The following is a 16,627-nucleotide window of genomic DNA, read 5'->3' as shown; positions in this document are numbered from 1 at the left end:
GTTTTTATTTACATTTCTCCATCTCACTATAGGAAGTCATATCTTGCATAGATGTAATTATAAATTTTAGTCAAAATAACGGAAATACTTGTTTTCTTCTGGCTTTCATATCTGTAAAATCTTCTGTATCTGCATTTATTCATATTTCAATTTGCATTTGCAATGTTTTGAGCAGTGATTTTTAAGGAAGTATATTAAATAATTTAAAATTTGAATTAATATTTCAATAATACAATTGAAATTTTCAGTAAAACCTTGTCTTCCTGGTTTCTGTATTTTAGCTAACTGCCCCTAGAACTCTATACTGACTTATAAATCACAGTAAAAATAAAATACTTTTCAAGAGCTACATCAATGTGGGCAATGTTTTTTTAATTTTAATTTTTTCAATTAGCAATTTTTTTTAAATTTTCACCAAAAGTAGGACCAAGTTAGTGTTTATCAGTCATGTTCAAAGTGTTGTTTAGTTTCTTGGCATCATATTTATGATTATTCCAGAATTTTATACAACTCAGTTTTCATGGACAGACTACCATTTGCCTATGTTTCAATAATCCTAATTGGACAAGTTTTAACCATAGAATTATGTTTATATTTCTATTTCTCCAGGTATTTTCCTAACTGACTTAAAATGAATTAATTTAAACACTGTCAAGGACAGGATACTAAAGTAGAAAGGGAAAACAGAGTTATTTAGGAGACAAGGTCTGACACGAATTTCTGTGAAAACTAGTTATGAAAACTTAACGTTTCTAAACAGAAAAATAAAGGGGTTAACTTGGAAATCACCAAGTTTATTAATAAAGTGCTGTGCTTCTAATTTGGTTGAAATAGTGAGCATGTTTATCATTAATAAAATCCCCCTTTTGTTTTTGTGACAAAAATGGCATACAGATATAACTATTAATGACCTGTTCAAATCAATCTGAAGAGTCTAGATTAGACATGTTTTATAATGTAGGAAGACATATAGGACAGATTCAATGAATTACATTAGTGTACTAGAGTGAATAACCCAATCTCCAGGGCTCTTGAGCCACATTCCTTTCTTTCTATTACACACACACACACACAAACACACTGAACAACAGAACACCAAAACTAATCTGTTTAAATTGGCATACAGGAAATATATTTTTCTCATATGAAGTATGAATCATAGATCTACATAATATGCTATTTCCAATGAAGAAACTATCAGTATTAGGGTCTCAGTATGGTCTAAAAGAATGATAGAGGAATCAGCTCTTTATGCTAGGTTTACTTCCTCTCAGGTGTATACATGAATATTTTTTTCTGAAACTATATTGTTAAAAATATTATTATAATTCTTAATTATTAGCCACTGTAAACCTCAAAGGTGTGAGGGACCCTGGTTATAGCATTCTGTCAACTCCCAGCATATAAGCTAGGTCATGTCCTGTGCAGGCACAACTAAAAGAATATCTAGCTCTTGCCAAAACACAGTGCCCTGCCACAGGAAAGAATCATCTCTGATCACTGTCTGATCTTATTTCAGAGGACCAGGCATTGCAGATTACCGGAGAGATAGTTTATTTTTTTCCCATAAGTCCCATTGCCAGAATTTAAAACACAAATTGAATTACTAGAACATCATAGCAAAATCCTGCCACTGCATATTTTGGAAGGAAAAGCAACAGAAATAGAAAATGCAACCAGGAGAAGTGCTCTTAATTTTCCTACCATATTTTAAGTATCAATTTACTCAAAGTCCCACTTCAAAATATGAAATAACGGTAGGCTACATTTATAACCCTAATAATGATTTCTGAAAACATTTAAGAAAAATTTTCACATTTGCTAGTGTCTAAATTCAGTGGGTATTGTATCACAAATATGAAAAGAAGTTCTTTGCCCCTGGTCTTTAGGTGTTTGACCTAGGTTATGTACTTACAATAACACCTCTTTCCAGGAGGTTAGCTACATGCAGCAAGATTTCAGAAACACACTGCAAGAAACAGGCTATCTACATGTATCTTGTATAGTGTCAACAAAATCTGTAAACACGTAAGTAAATGATTTAGTTTTTGGCTATTTGGCAGTTTCCCTGATAATATAAGAAACTCAGGAAATTTGTCTGAAATTTAAAAGATTTTCTAGGTTCAGCTAAGGATGTTGTGGGATTTCCATTTTGGTTCCATTTTAATGACATTTTTGTGTCTCAAAAGTACTGAAACAGGAAACTTTTCTGGGAAGGAAAGTATTTGCCCGGGAGAATTTGTCTTTTGCTGTCACAATCTTTAGCTACCATTCAGCTAAATGTTGTTTGGAATAATATGGCCTTAATGCCCCTATCTCCTGCTGAATTGCTCAGACGGGTAGGAGATTAGAGGGAAAAGAGGTGCCGGTATTATCTCTGCGAGTGCGCCAGGGGTCACGCTACACTAACAAGGCCGCCCCAGTCCGGTGACAGAACCCAGCTGCCGATTCGCAGGGCCTTGGTGGTCAGAAGGTTCCACTTACTGCGGAACTCTGTCTCCAGAGGACTTGGATTCTAACTAGTTTTTTTCCACCTCTAAAATAAGTGGCGAGCTCATCATTATTGTCCTCATTTTTAAGGAAGGGCCTACATGTGAAACCACTTACCTGTTTAACCTATGAACTTGGGGAAAACATGTAATGCCACTTCAAATATCTAACTCAGGTTCTGCACCCACTGACTCCCGGTAGTACTGCTCTAATGAGACATTTTTCAAGAAGTAAAGTAGCTTTTTTGTTTGTTTAACATACTTACTTCTCAACCATGAGATTTGGTGTGACTGCTTTGTGCAAATTGTTTAGTGATTATTATTATTTTTTTAATCCTGAGAAAAGTGACACTACACACAGATCACTGTGCACTTACAGTTTAAATTCAAGAAATTGTCTTGGTAGTTTGTTTTATTTTTCAAGAAAATATTTCCTGTTTTTCCTATTGAACACTCTTTATTCATGATAAGCATTTTTTTGTTTCTATGATGGAAAGAATATTTCCAGTCTCGTTTGGCATAGAACTAGCTTCAGGAGTAGTTTTCCTTCATTGTCTTTCTTGTTTCAGGAGGTGACATTCTTTAGGTCAACAGAACTCAGAAACTGGGATGGTAATTTAACCAGTAGAGGGAGATAGAGCTATCTAACAGCTTCACAGGGATAACCAACAAATCTACTGTTTTTTCCTTTCTTTTTTTTTTTTTTATTTGAAAAGCTGCTTCTTAATGCTCTGCCAGTAATAAGTTTTTGTGCATTGTTTTCCCTATAAAGATGAAATAGTAGATAAAGTTATCCATACCTTTTGAGGAAAATTAGTTAGGAGATGCTTTTTGGTTTTCAAAGTAATCATGAAGAAGTAATATATTTGAAAGACAATTTTTTAAAATTATGTTTATTAGACTACCATAATTTAAAAATATTATTAGAACAAACTTTGTTTTACAGAGAGCCAAAAGGGGTGGGGGAAACATTCACCCAAGGTTAAACTCAAAGGAGACCTGGGATTTGATTGCTTCTTACATGATTGGTATTTAAGTGGTCTTGCTCTGTTAATGTATGGCATAGATTTCTTCCCATGAGCAAATGCACTTGTACTGAGAAAAAAAAAAGGCTATGAAAGCATTTTTGGTGACTTATTTTTTTCATTTATCAACATTTGTAATTATAGTTAAGTGTTTCCAAAACAGAATCTTCATCTAAGAAAGGTCCTGCATTTATATAATGCTTTTAACTTTTCCAAGTATTTTTATATGTACTATCTCATTTTAAAGTAGATCTGACACAGCCCCCAATCTATTAAGGAAGTGACCCTTTAAACCTAAGAACACTCTGGAATTTTTTAAAGCTATGCTTATCTAAGCTACCATTATAAACTTTATGAAAGTAAAGGTAATACTAAAATTTTCATAATCAGTATAAAATTTATCTATGTAGAATAGTAAAGAGCCATTAATTTATTCTTTTAACATCTAGAAGGTTCATAAACTTTTATTTCAATGATTTGGAGTTATCTGTTGCTTGTGTTGAAAGTAATACTGCCAATAATTTTATTATGGCTGTCATTGTTGAGAATTTTGTAGAAATAGCAAGTTTTCTGAGTGTGTTCACACTTGTCCAGAAAACAATAGGATGTTGAGATATGATTTACTAAAATAATATATTTTAGTCTATGATAAAAGCTCTCTCCTTGAAGAATTATATCATGTCCTTTTTTTTTAGTAATAGAAACAGGATACTCAACACTGTTTTTGATTGTCTAAATTTCTGTAGCTTGGAAACAGGGATGTCTACTCTGGTTCTTGTCCATCTTCTGGAGTAACAAGGCCATTTTGTTAAAGGCCTTTGTCAGAGTTGTTGATTCAATTCCGAATGTGTCTGAATTAGTAGTCATGTAGTGAGTAGTGAATATTGAGAAATGAGGATACTGGACACAGTCAGTAAAAATCAATTTCTTCAGCTGGATTAAAATTTCCTGGGGAAATATTTTTTCCCCAAGCTTGAGCCAAGACTGAGATTAAAGAGCACTATTGTCGGCTCCTGAAATTAAATTATCAGCAAATCTGGACAGTTTCCCTAATAATTCCAAACCCTGTCATTTTATCCATGATTTGCTTCTTTTTCTCTCTGTTATTCTTATAAATTATATGCAAAAAATTACTACTGGAGCTATATGTAGTTAAAATGTCGAGAAATATGTGTTTTTTTTTTTTCTTTCTTATTTAGAGAGGAACACTAGGGCAGTTAATTTTGAATTATTGATAGTTCCCATGGTTTTTGTTGTTGTTGCTGTTGTTGTTCTGGGTATTGATCGGGATGCCTTATCACTGAGCTATATTCCCAGGTCTTATTTTGTTGTCCAGGCTGGCTTTGAATTTGTGATCCTCCTGCCTCAGCCTCCTGAGTAACTGGGTTTACAGTGTGGGACAGGGTGCCTGACTTTCCAAACATCTTTATCATAGAGAGTGTCAAAGAGAGTATATTTTAGTGATTTGGCTTTTGCATTTTAAATTTATTTTTTACACTCTTTATTGATTGATCTTGAAAAGAAAATAGTTTTTGGAGTAGAAGAAAAGTAGTGGTAGTTACTGTGTAAGTAACCAGTCATTTCAGGAAAATACATTTATTCTGTTTACACAATCTTTTAACTGCATTTTCATGTCGATGTTGAAGTTTATCTTAAAGAAGATACCTTGAGTTTGTTTCACTTTTTTTCTTCATTGCTTCTAAAAATAGAGATGAATATAGTGCCTTCCAACATATTGAGGAAGACAGATCTGGCTCCAGAGATCTGCATGTTGTCTTCCCTAAAGTTTTCATGAGGAAGATCTAATTTCCAAGGTTTTTAAGCATCTATTGTGGTCTTCTGATTAGAGTCAGACTTGCTCTAACTCTAAAGAGGAGTTCAAGATAATTCCAAGGATTTGGGCTTGAGCAGATAAAACTGTCATTTTCTAAGATGTAGAAGACTATGAGAGGAATAGGTTTGGCAAAAATATCAAGAATATAATTTCAATTTTTTTATATTAACGTGCAGTAATATTAAAAAAGTATGTATTTATGGGGTTCAGTGTGAGAGTTCAAATCAAGGCAAATAGCAGTTCCGTCTCCTTATCATTTCTTCATATTTGGAGGATTTGAGCTCCTGTCTTCTAGATCTTCATAAAACAGGTAATAGATTATTGTGAACAATAGTAATCCAACTGAACTATGGAATGAGAACATTCTCCTCCTATCTGGGTCTTGGTATCTCTTATCCAACCTTTCTTTATTTCTTGTCCCTACCTTCACCCTTATCAACCTCTATTATTCACTAGTGAACATGCAGATTGACTTTATTTTAGCTTTTATATATGAATGAAAACTTGTGATGTTTGTCTTTCTGTATTTCATTTATTCACTTAACATAATTACCTTCATTTCCATTCATTTTGCTGCAACTGAATATATTCCATTTTGCATACATACTACATTTTATACATTTGTCCCCTGATGAGCACCTAGTATGATGACTCCATGTTAGCTACTGTGAATACTGCTATGGGAATTTAAGTCTCTTTGGCATGCTGATGTCATTTTTTTTGGGGGGGGTCTATACTCAGATGTGGAATGGTTGGTGTACATAATAAATTTATTTTTAGCTTTTTGAGAAAACTCCATGTTTTTCTCCATAATAAAGAGTAGAGAATTAACATACTCCTCAATAGTGTATTAGTTCATTCTCTCTCCACTTCTTCATCAGATTTGTTATTTTGGGGGCTTTTTTACAATAGTCATTTCTAACTGGGGTGAGCTGATAATTCAGTATAGTTTTGATTTGCATTTCCCTGATAGTTAATGATATTATTTTTATATACTTATTGCCATTTGTATTTCTGCTTTTGAGAAATGTCAGAAATGTCTTTTCAGATCATTTCCTCATTTTTAAAGTTGAATTACTTTTCTGTTGTTAAGTTTGGGAGGATTCCTTATATATATTCTGGATATTAATCCTTTATCAGATGAATTGTTGGCAAATACTTGTTTCCCATTTTATAGGTTTTTCTCTTGACTCTATTGATGGTTTTCTTTGCTGTGCAGGGGTTTTTAGATTGTAGTATCTCATTGTCTATTTTTGCTCTGATTTCCTGTGTTTGGGGAATCAAGTACAAGACATTGCCTATAGAATATTAACATGTTCCCTTAAAAAGAAAAAAAAATTCAAACCAATCTGCATATATATAATATATATAATCTATTATATGTATAACATGTTTATATTGGTTTTTGCCTATTATCAAAAGAAATATGTGTCCAATGGAGAAAATTCGGACTTTTAAATTTAAATAAAACATTGAACAAGTATATATCAATTAATATTACTTAAATCTTACCACAAAGGAAAAAATACATGTATGCATTTATTACATATTATATTTGCATATAATATATATATATATATATAAATATGTAAACTTGGGGCATAGTAGCTTTGGAAATTTTAAAAGTTACTTTAAAAATTTTTTAAATTATTTTTGCATTAACCTAACTAATGCTTTTTAAAAACCTAAGATCTCTAAATGCACTAAGTATTGCACAAAGCCAAGAGGAGATATTCTTTTCTCTCAAGGGGTTCATGGTTTAATGCAAGGCATACAGTGGGCAAAATTAAATATCACATTAAGAATTTTTAGAGGGACACTCATTCAAGTTTTAGCTAGCAAGACTTTGTTATTTAAGGTACTTTATATGGGTCTTTCTGCTTGCATGCCTTTGTGATAGTAATTATCTAAGAATGTAAGCTTCTATTTAATATGTAAATATCATACTATGTCTCTCTTTATGTACAAGTCAATTTTATATGACCACATGGTCTTATTTCTTTATATTTGAGCAAAGAGTGATTTTTAAATAAAGTTATTTTGAATAACTTCATTCTATTCTAAAGAAGTGATATAGCTGTTTGCTGTTTTCTCCATTGTTGTCTTCTCCATAATCTATTCCACACAATAACAAAATCAAGACTAGCATGTAAGAGGCAATACAAGGGTAGCTAAGGAAAATATTTCTGACCACTTAGGATCACTTCCTGTCTATGGATATCTATCTTCTTCAGGTACATTCTTTGCATTCCATAACTAAACAAGATTCTCTCAAAGCCCAGGACCACCACCCAAGACCTACTCCCTCATTCAGACCATCTATTTTGAAACTGTCTCTGGGGCTTGTGAGTGTCAAGTCCTTTTTCCTTCTCTTCCTTATGAACATTCAGGTCACATGTTTCATACTCTTTTATGTCATGTTTTCTGTTTCTTCCAATCTCACACAGTTTGATAAATGAATCTCCTAACAGAAGAAGGCTACCAGAAACCCTCATTTCCTCCCCCATTTAGCCTAAACATTTTACAGTAATATTCTAGAGACACTCCAACATTGGTGACTAAGAGTAAATGTGGATATTTCAGAGAAGGAATCAATAACAAATACTTCAGAAGTCAGTTGTTTCTTTTGCACACAAAAAGATGGCAATATAGCATATTGGTTAACAGCAGGTTCTATTGATGACAATAGTTTTTATTGGTTAAGAGTACTCTGTGGACTCAGAAAAACCCAGGCTTTGAACACTTTCATTTACTTTGATGTGATCTTAGCACATATTTCATTTGACTTCATTAAGTCTCAGCTTTGTCGTCTGTTAGACAGGAAAAACAAAGGTTTTATGTACCAAAAATAAGATTGGAGAGGTTATCTTGAGTATGAATGCTCTAACTCCTACCAAGAACTTAATACCGAACCTTGAACACATAAAAAGAACCTTAATGAATTCCAAATTAAGCTACATGAATAAATCATTTTTACATGTGTTCTCATTTTTTAATCTCACCATAATTTTTATGAATGAGGGTAGGTTTAATATCCATTTTGCTGTTGAGGAAACTGATGCCAAGAAAATGTTGAGGGATTTATGTCAAGACAAGTGTTAGAAGGAGATTTAAGCTGAATGGAATGTAGGTTCTTATTTCATCAATACCCACTGGTAGAAGGGTTATTCTCTGGTTCTCCCAACACACAATGGTTGAATAGCAAGCAAATCATCCTATTCTTCAGACGACATTTTATCATATACAGTTTTTTTTTTTTGCCACATCTTCTTGGTGGGATCTAAATCCCTTAAAGACAATCATATTTTTTAGATGTGCATTATTTTATAATCTTTAAATCAAGGTTAGACATGGCCAGTATTCAATAAATCCTTATTGGCTGAATTTTTGTTAAATGATTTTTAAGTATATAATCACTTTTCCTGATGTTTAACTAATTTTTAAAAAATTTCTTATGATGGGCTGAAGTGGAAAAAATAAATTATAAACTTAGTCAAAGGCTGAAGTAACACAATTTTTCCTCTAAACACAGCATTTACCTAAAACTTAAAGTAAGGGCTCAAATAAAAATAAAGGAGCTTGAGACTATTTTCAAAACAGTTTTTTAATAGAGTGACTATTAGAAACCAAGATCTATACAGTATATTCCAGTCACACATGATGCAGCTTTTGAACTATTTTAATGTTTTGATGTCCCATTGGCATCTTTCTTGGTAGGTGAACTTTTATAGATGTAATGCTCATTGCATCCTGAGTACTTTTACCTCTATCTTGAAACAGAAGGATTTTTCTACTGTGGGCTGGGAATAAAACTGGTTTTGAATTTGGATCAGAAACCTGCATAGTCTGGGTTGCAAAGTATGATTAAACTTGAGGGCAACCAGGCAGAAGATTCTCCTCAGGAAGAATTTAATAACCTGGGCATCACGGTTCTAATGGAAGGAGCATAGTGCCATAATTCTATTTCTTCTTCCCCTCCCCCATTCATCTTCCTCATATAAGGTTTGTTTTTATTGTTGTTGTTTTAAACTCAAAGAGGTAAATTTATTATTTCCCACATGAAGCACTTGCTGGTTGAACTCAGCAACACTGTCAAAAACATTTTATGATCCATTTTTCCAATAATCTTTAAAAATATTACCATCTTCCATGAATTGGCATTGGGTATACATAATACACATATGTATTAATAAAAAATATATATCATGCTTAAAATTCCCTGGACAATTTGCTTCCCTGATTTATGATTATGTTTACTCACCTTAGCAGAAATAGTGTATTCTGAGCAAATTTTCTAAATAAACTTTGCAGTTTAAAAAGAAAACAAACTCAAACTTGGAGCAAAATGACAGATTCAGAAACTATCCTAATAAAATGAGAAAATCAGAATTTGAAAGTCAGCACTACAGACTGAAGTGGGAGAGGAAGTATGTGGAATATATGAAATGAAGCTGCACACCCTCTTCTGCTCAGTCCTTGTGTCCCCACTTCTGGTTTGCTCTGCTCCACTATTCATTGTGTCAACACCCACCTCCCATCTCTTAGAGATGGTGCGCTGAACCCTGGGAATTGCTTTTACCCCCACTTGGCAACAACATTTCCAGGGATCTTATTCGAATAGCCCTAAAGCTTAATAAGGGTAAGCAAATTAAGTCATTTATACTCAGAACTACTTTGGGAAGGGGAGTATTATTACTGAAATGCTCAGCAGCATGTTTATGAAGTATAATTTAGTAACATTTTCCCAAGTGTTCTATGAATAAGTCACTTGACACCACTACAGACAAAACAGAAGACAAGGCTGATATGGGAAAGTGTATAAATGTGTATACATAAATGGGATTTGTATATAGGCGCGTATATATACATTTTCTAACTATAAGGAAAAAACATACAGTTAATGACCTTAAATCATGGTGTAGCCAAGATAAAATCTTGTGAACAAAGTACTAAGAATGCATTAAACAATGGAAGCATATATCCACAAATGTTTGGAAATGAAATAAAAAATGTGTTCTGCAGAACTAAAGCAATTGGAACAAGGTGGAACTGCTTGGGGCATCTTTAAATTTTATTTAATTAAATTAATTTATTTATTTAATTTTCTTTTAAATTGGGGATTGAATCCAGGGCCTTCTGCATACTTGGTAAGCACTCTACCAACTGAGCTATATCTCAAACCCTTTGGGGCTTCTTTATATTTTTGCAAATGGTAGTCTGTTTCCAATAGTAAATTCCATGCAGAAGAGCCCTACATAGATGACAATCAGAAGGGCTACAGATACAGTTAACGTAAAATTTATAACTATCCTCTACTTAGATAATGTAGGTTAATGTTTCCAAACCTGATTGTATTTCAAAACTATCAGAAGAGATTTTTTTAAAACATGCATTCCCAATTTCTACCCCCAGAAATAATAATCAGGAGAGTATTAATCTCAATTTTTATAAAAATTTTCCTAAATGCTCCTCACGTATGGCCTGGTTAGGGAATCACTGAATTGGAGATACTTTCAGAACTTCTATCTTTTTTATTGTTCTAGCACTCTATTCTTTTTATTTTTTAAAGCATATTCACAATGCAGCTTGTACAGTTATCTATTTTTGCAGAGCTTATCTCCCTTGCTCAGATGTTCCCTAAGGATAGAGCTGAACATTTCTAATTATTGTATTCCCTAGAGTACCTGCAGGTTTTTGTATACAGCAGGTATTTTAAAAATAAATCAAACTGAATATCTACCATCATTCATTTTGGTGCATCTTGATAGTCCCTGCTCACTTATCACTTGACCCTATTCCTGAATAAAAAACAATATTCCACTGTTGAAAAGAGACACAAAGCTAGGATGAAATTAAGGGTGAGTGAGTTGTTCCCACTTGATGATGCTTTCCTCTCAGGGTAATTGACTTATTTCTCTTTCTGAACGTAAAGCAATAAGGTTGAGCAAATCTTAATGTGCTAATGGGAGCAGAGTACTTAAAAATGAGAGTTTTGGAAAATTCGGGATGTGTGGCCAAATATCCAAAGCATTCAGGGCAAATTCTTTGTATCATGCACATACATGCTGAAAGATAAAGCTTCAAAGATTTTCTAAAATATAATTAAGATAACCTTCCTTACATAGCAACAAAGAATCTATTTCCATTTTGTAACACAAACATTCTGTAACCCCAATCATTTTAGTACACATTTATTAACCACATAACTCTCATTTAAAGTAGTAAAAATCAAATTCCATATTTACTGGAAAAATGATTTAATTTCAGAATCTACTGAAGTAAAATTCTACTAATTTTTATGAGTTTTTTAAAAAAATCTCCTGATTATAAAATTAAGAAAAATTATATGGAAATGTGTTTCACTTTTAACATGTAAACTATATCATCCACTTTATGCTTTAAAAGTCTTCATAGTAGATATTACCAAATTCTATTAATATCCTTGAGGGCAATATGAAATATAGAATTACATCTACAAATTTGTTTGAGTAATTGTGCAATTTTGGTAAAACAGAAAAATACTATAAAATTAACCACACCGAACCGAATAGTGTTTTCAATAATTAAATGCATAAAGTTGTACTGCGATGTTAGCATCGTCTACTTTAATTTTACAAAGCACAGGCTAGAGGGAGACTAATCATGAGAATGAGTCAAACAGACACTGCTACATTTTTTTTTTTCAACTTAAAACACAATATAAAACTTGTAGGTAGGGGAGTGGGAAAAGTCGTAATTTTAAACATGCTTACCACAACCCAAGTCTGGTTTAAAAAATGCAGCATTTCTTTGATTTTTAATTGTTTCTACATTACTTGTGAATGTGACCACATGACTATAGTTTATGCTATTATGTTGTCAGGCTTCTGATAATGGGAAGGAATGTTTGTTTAGACTGTGTAGCTCTTCACTTTAATTCACTCTGGCTCCACTGTGACATGTTAAAACTGCTATCAATGGAAAATCCAAATTTCCCAGAAAGACTTAAAACAACAGCTACCCCTGTGAACCAAAATTATCTCCTGTTGAGGTTAATTACCTTAGTTCTCTTAGGAAGGGACAGCTATAGGAAATTTGTTGCTTTGGAGGTGCTCCTATAAGGAGTCTTAGGTTGATCTGAAGTCATGTATTTGCTGACAACTGTTTTGCATCTTTTCAGGGCTGGTGTAGGTGTGAAGAGAAAACACACACACACATACACACACAGAAAACCTGAAATGACAAGTTGTGTTATAAACAAACATATTTCACAATGTACACAACTTCCCTATAAGATTATAAAAACTCTACTTAGAGAATTTACTTTAGCAGGATGTGATTTTTAAAGGAGCAAAGTGGAAGCCTTAAAATGGTAAAAGAATTTAGAATTACTAAGTAAATTAATCTGAAAAGATGTATAACTTACTTGACTTAAGAAATGAACTATTTTCTTCTTTCTTTCCTACTGTTTGGAATAGACCACCACTGAATCCTCTAAAAATGCCAGTTCTATAGGTATTTTATTTCTTGTATAAAATTTAGATACACGGGGAATAAAACAACCATAATGTGAAAGGTAGATTCCCAGAATTATTTCATATGTCATTTTTAACAAGTTAGTTCTTCAGAACTCTCTAAAACTATATAGTTTACTTGAAGTAAAATCGAGTGCTATTGAAATCAACATTAAATAGAGATCTAAACCAATTACTTCTGGAACCTAGACAGAAACATTTTTCACTCTTCATTTACCTCTACATTTACTGTGAATGAGCTGTTGCAAATTGGGCAAACAGCATCTGTCCAATACCCATTCACAGCTCAAATGTAGTGCTTCATGCCAAAACACAGGGTTTTTGTTTATTTGTCAACATTCGACTCATCAATTTTCCTATTATATGATTATAATTAATAACTAATATCCATTCTATCAATACTTAATTTTGCTTCTACTTTTTTGAACCCAAATACTGTTTTTTTTTTTATTGAAACAGTACATTATGACATTTGACTTTCACTTAGTGTTCATGAGATTATAGAAACATATGAACATGGGACTAAACTTGAGTGGCCATATGCGAACTAACGTGGTCATCTACATGATTCAGTGTATGCGCGTATTGATTTTTTAGATTATCATTTTAACAGACACAAAGTTAAGTTTTTTTTTGGAGAATTCAATAATGCTAGTTTGAGAGGGAAACAAACATGGAAGCTACCTGAATGGCGGTTATTAAAAGTCTTCGGTTTGTAACACCTCACTTGAAATTTTTGTGGATTTTTATTACTATTCTATTTCATTGACATGTCAATTGCTATCTGTGTTTGGCATCAAATTATGAAGTTGAAGCAAAAACCAATTAATTAAAGTAAGTGTTATGGTAAGAGAAAGCAAAATTTTGACAATGTTTCTCAAGTATTTCTAACATGGTCAAAATAGTTTAAATAAATTAATGAATATTACTTGTCTATGGTTGACACTCTGGGGAGAAATATTTTTATATTTCTGACAACCAAATACACAAAGTAATAACCAAATACACAAGTAAAAGTAATCATCCTCCACTAAAGAGAGTCAGCTTCTAAAATGAAATTCCTAAATTGTCTGCCATGCCATTTTTACTTGTATTCCTTCAATACAAAAAATTCTATTTTAAATCCTGCCTCTCTCTGTCTCAGTGTGGGATGTGCCCAAAGTCATCTTGGACTCATTCTTCTGCCTTATGTTCTCTGATAAATCATTGAAAAGCTGCTCTCAGCCTTTCTATTACAGATTCCTTTTAGAATAATACTTGCAAATCTTGTCCCCCAAGGCCTTCAAGAGACTAGGGTTGATCTATTCTAGCAGTGTGAGTTTAAGACTCTAATGTCCTTTTGTCTACATGTCTTGACTGTATGGTGTGCACAAGTTCAAAAGTCATATAGATGTGTGCCTTGTTTTCTTAACATCGTTGGAAGAAGGATCAGCTGTCTAAGAAGCAACTCCCTACACCTATTGGTACATAAAGGTTAACCCCGAAACTTGACAGTTTAAAACAAAAGCGTTTATAATATCACAGTTTCTATGGTGGTGAGAATTCTAAGAATGGCAATTCTGGCTTGCCTTTCATTTTAGGGTTTTTGATGAGCTTGCTGTCAAGGTTTCAGCTGACATGTGAAGACTTGATTTGGCCTGGAGAATCCATTTTTAAGGAAGTTCACACATACCTGGCAAATTAGGACTGGTTGGTGGTGGAAGCCTCCTGACCGTGTTGACCTTTTCCATGGGGCTGTTTAAGTGTCCTTGCTAAATGCTGGCTTTCAGCAGAATGATTGATCCAAAAAGTACAGAAAGCAGAAGCTTCAATGTTCCTCATGACTTAGCCAAGTTAGAAGTTGACATTCGTTTCCATAATATTCTTTTAGTTACATAGGTCAGCTCCATTCAAAGTGGGAGGGACTAAACAAGTGTGAATACTGGAAGATGAGAATCATCAGGAACCATTATGGAAGATGGCTATCACACTGCACTAGCTTAGCAAATTCTTTCTTGAGTGGAGTCTACAAAACATAAAATTTAGAAAGAGATATTTAAAAACCTACTTGTGGCACCAGATTCAAGCCACATTCTCTAATTTCCCTATTTTATTAATTTAGCTAATATTTTGGTTCTAAATCTTGTATATGTTTCTTAAACAGTTCCTCTCAAAAAAGATAAGCATGCGAATTAACTTCCACAGTTGGTTCCAGTCAGCAGACTGGAAAAGCTCCAGGTCCTTTATGAGCCAGAGGTCTCTGCACATCCCTTGTTCTGCGCTCTGATGTTCAATCAAGTCTCAAGCTCAAACTCAAAGAGAAGAGAATTCAACTGCTTAATGAGAGAGGCTGCTAAGATACTGCAACCATCTTTAATCTATCACAATAGTATAACAGAACAGTTTTAAATAAGAACTTGAGAAAATTATCTCACTCAATGGAGGATATGAATTTCTTGTACACCTCTTTAGTATCCACCCCTTTCTAATACCTCTACCGCTTTCCATAAATATCCTAGTAACAACATATATCCATTATTTAATTTTCTTGCCTCTTATTCTGTTTCTCACTAATATATCCTAAATTTTATTGTTGAATTAATCTTACAGAAATATTGAATTCCTCAGTTTCGTTTGTTTGTTTGTTTTTAGTATTTCCAGGGCTAATGGGATGAAAACCAATTTTACTAGCTAGAACTAGAATACAAAAATTACCATATTACAAATGTATTTTTAGTTCTCCAAATATTATCAAAACTGAATTTCCTTTTCATGATTATTTCCCAAGACTTCTCTCTTATTTGAACAAGTTGGCTTTTCATTTTAAACTCTCTAAACAAGTTCTTCTTCGTGTGGTCTTAGCATCTTTTCTCATTCCACTAATCAATAATACTCTTTCCTGATTAAATCCCTTCTCACCCATAAAGATTTTCTTGGCCGCTAAAACTTGCTCTGTACTTCTCTTTTCTAAAGTTTCAATATACCATCTTTTTAATAACTATGAAACTAAGAAAGGACAACAATTGAATTGTCATAAATAAACATTGTTTATGGTAACATAAGTTATCTCTGTTACTAAATTATGAAGTCCTTGATAACAGGTGCTATTTGTTAAACAGTTTTGCGTTCTACATTTACAGTAGTTCTTGGTTGTGGTACAGAATAAGTACTTATTGAATTGAATTCAATGTATATTTCTTTTTTTGCTACTTCTTTTATACCCAACTCCAGTGTCTATACATTTTTTGTGGGAATGATAATCATCCAAATGTTTTATAGTGTTTCTAATTTATAAATTAAAATCCCAAATTATAATTGTTAAAATAAGTATGTTTTGTTGGAAGTAAATGTTACTGATACAATAATGAACATTAAGCATAAATAACACCTACATAGAATAATTCAGTAGGGTAAATTCTTTTGATGGCAATATAAAGATACTTACAAATTACTTCTCCCACTTTAAATGCACCTAAAGCAATATTATTGCATTTTTTTTATATTTCATTGTTTTTAAATGAACAAACTTAAATTTTCAATCTACTTTGACTTAAAATTCCAGTGGTCTCATTTATTTGTTACTGTTACAGAAATAATTCAGTGATGAAAAAAATTGGAATACATTAGAATATGTGCAAAGTACAATAAAGGAAGAGAATTTTAAGATAACTTAGATAAATCAGAAAACTTAGTTAAGATTCTGTTCATTTTGAAATGTCTTATAAATAATATTTAAAAATCTGTTCTTACAATTCAATTATTGTCCTTTCTTTGCTGCTTTGTATT

The sequence above is a fragment of the Sciurus carolinensis genome, chromosome 4 (genome assembly GCF_902686445.1).
Source record: "Sciurus carolinensis chromosome 4, mSciCar1.2, whole genome shotgun sequence".
NCBI lineage: Eukaryota > Metazoa > Chordata > Mammalia > Rodentia > Sciuridae > Sciurus > Sciurus carolinensis.
Note: the sequence above shows the minus strand (reverse complement) of the source record.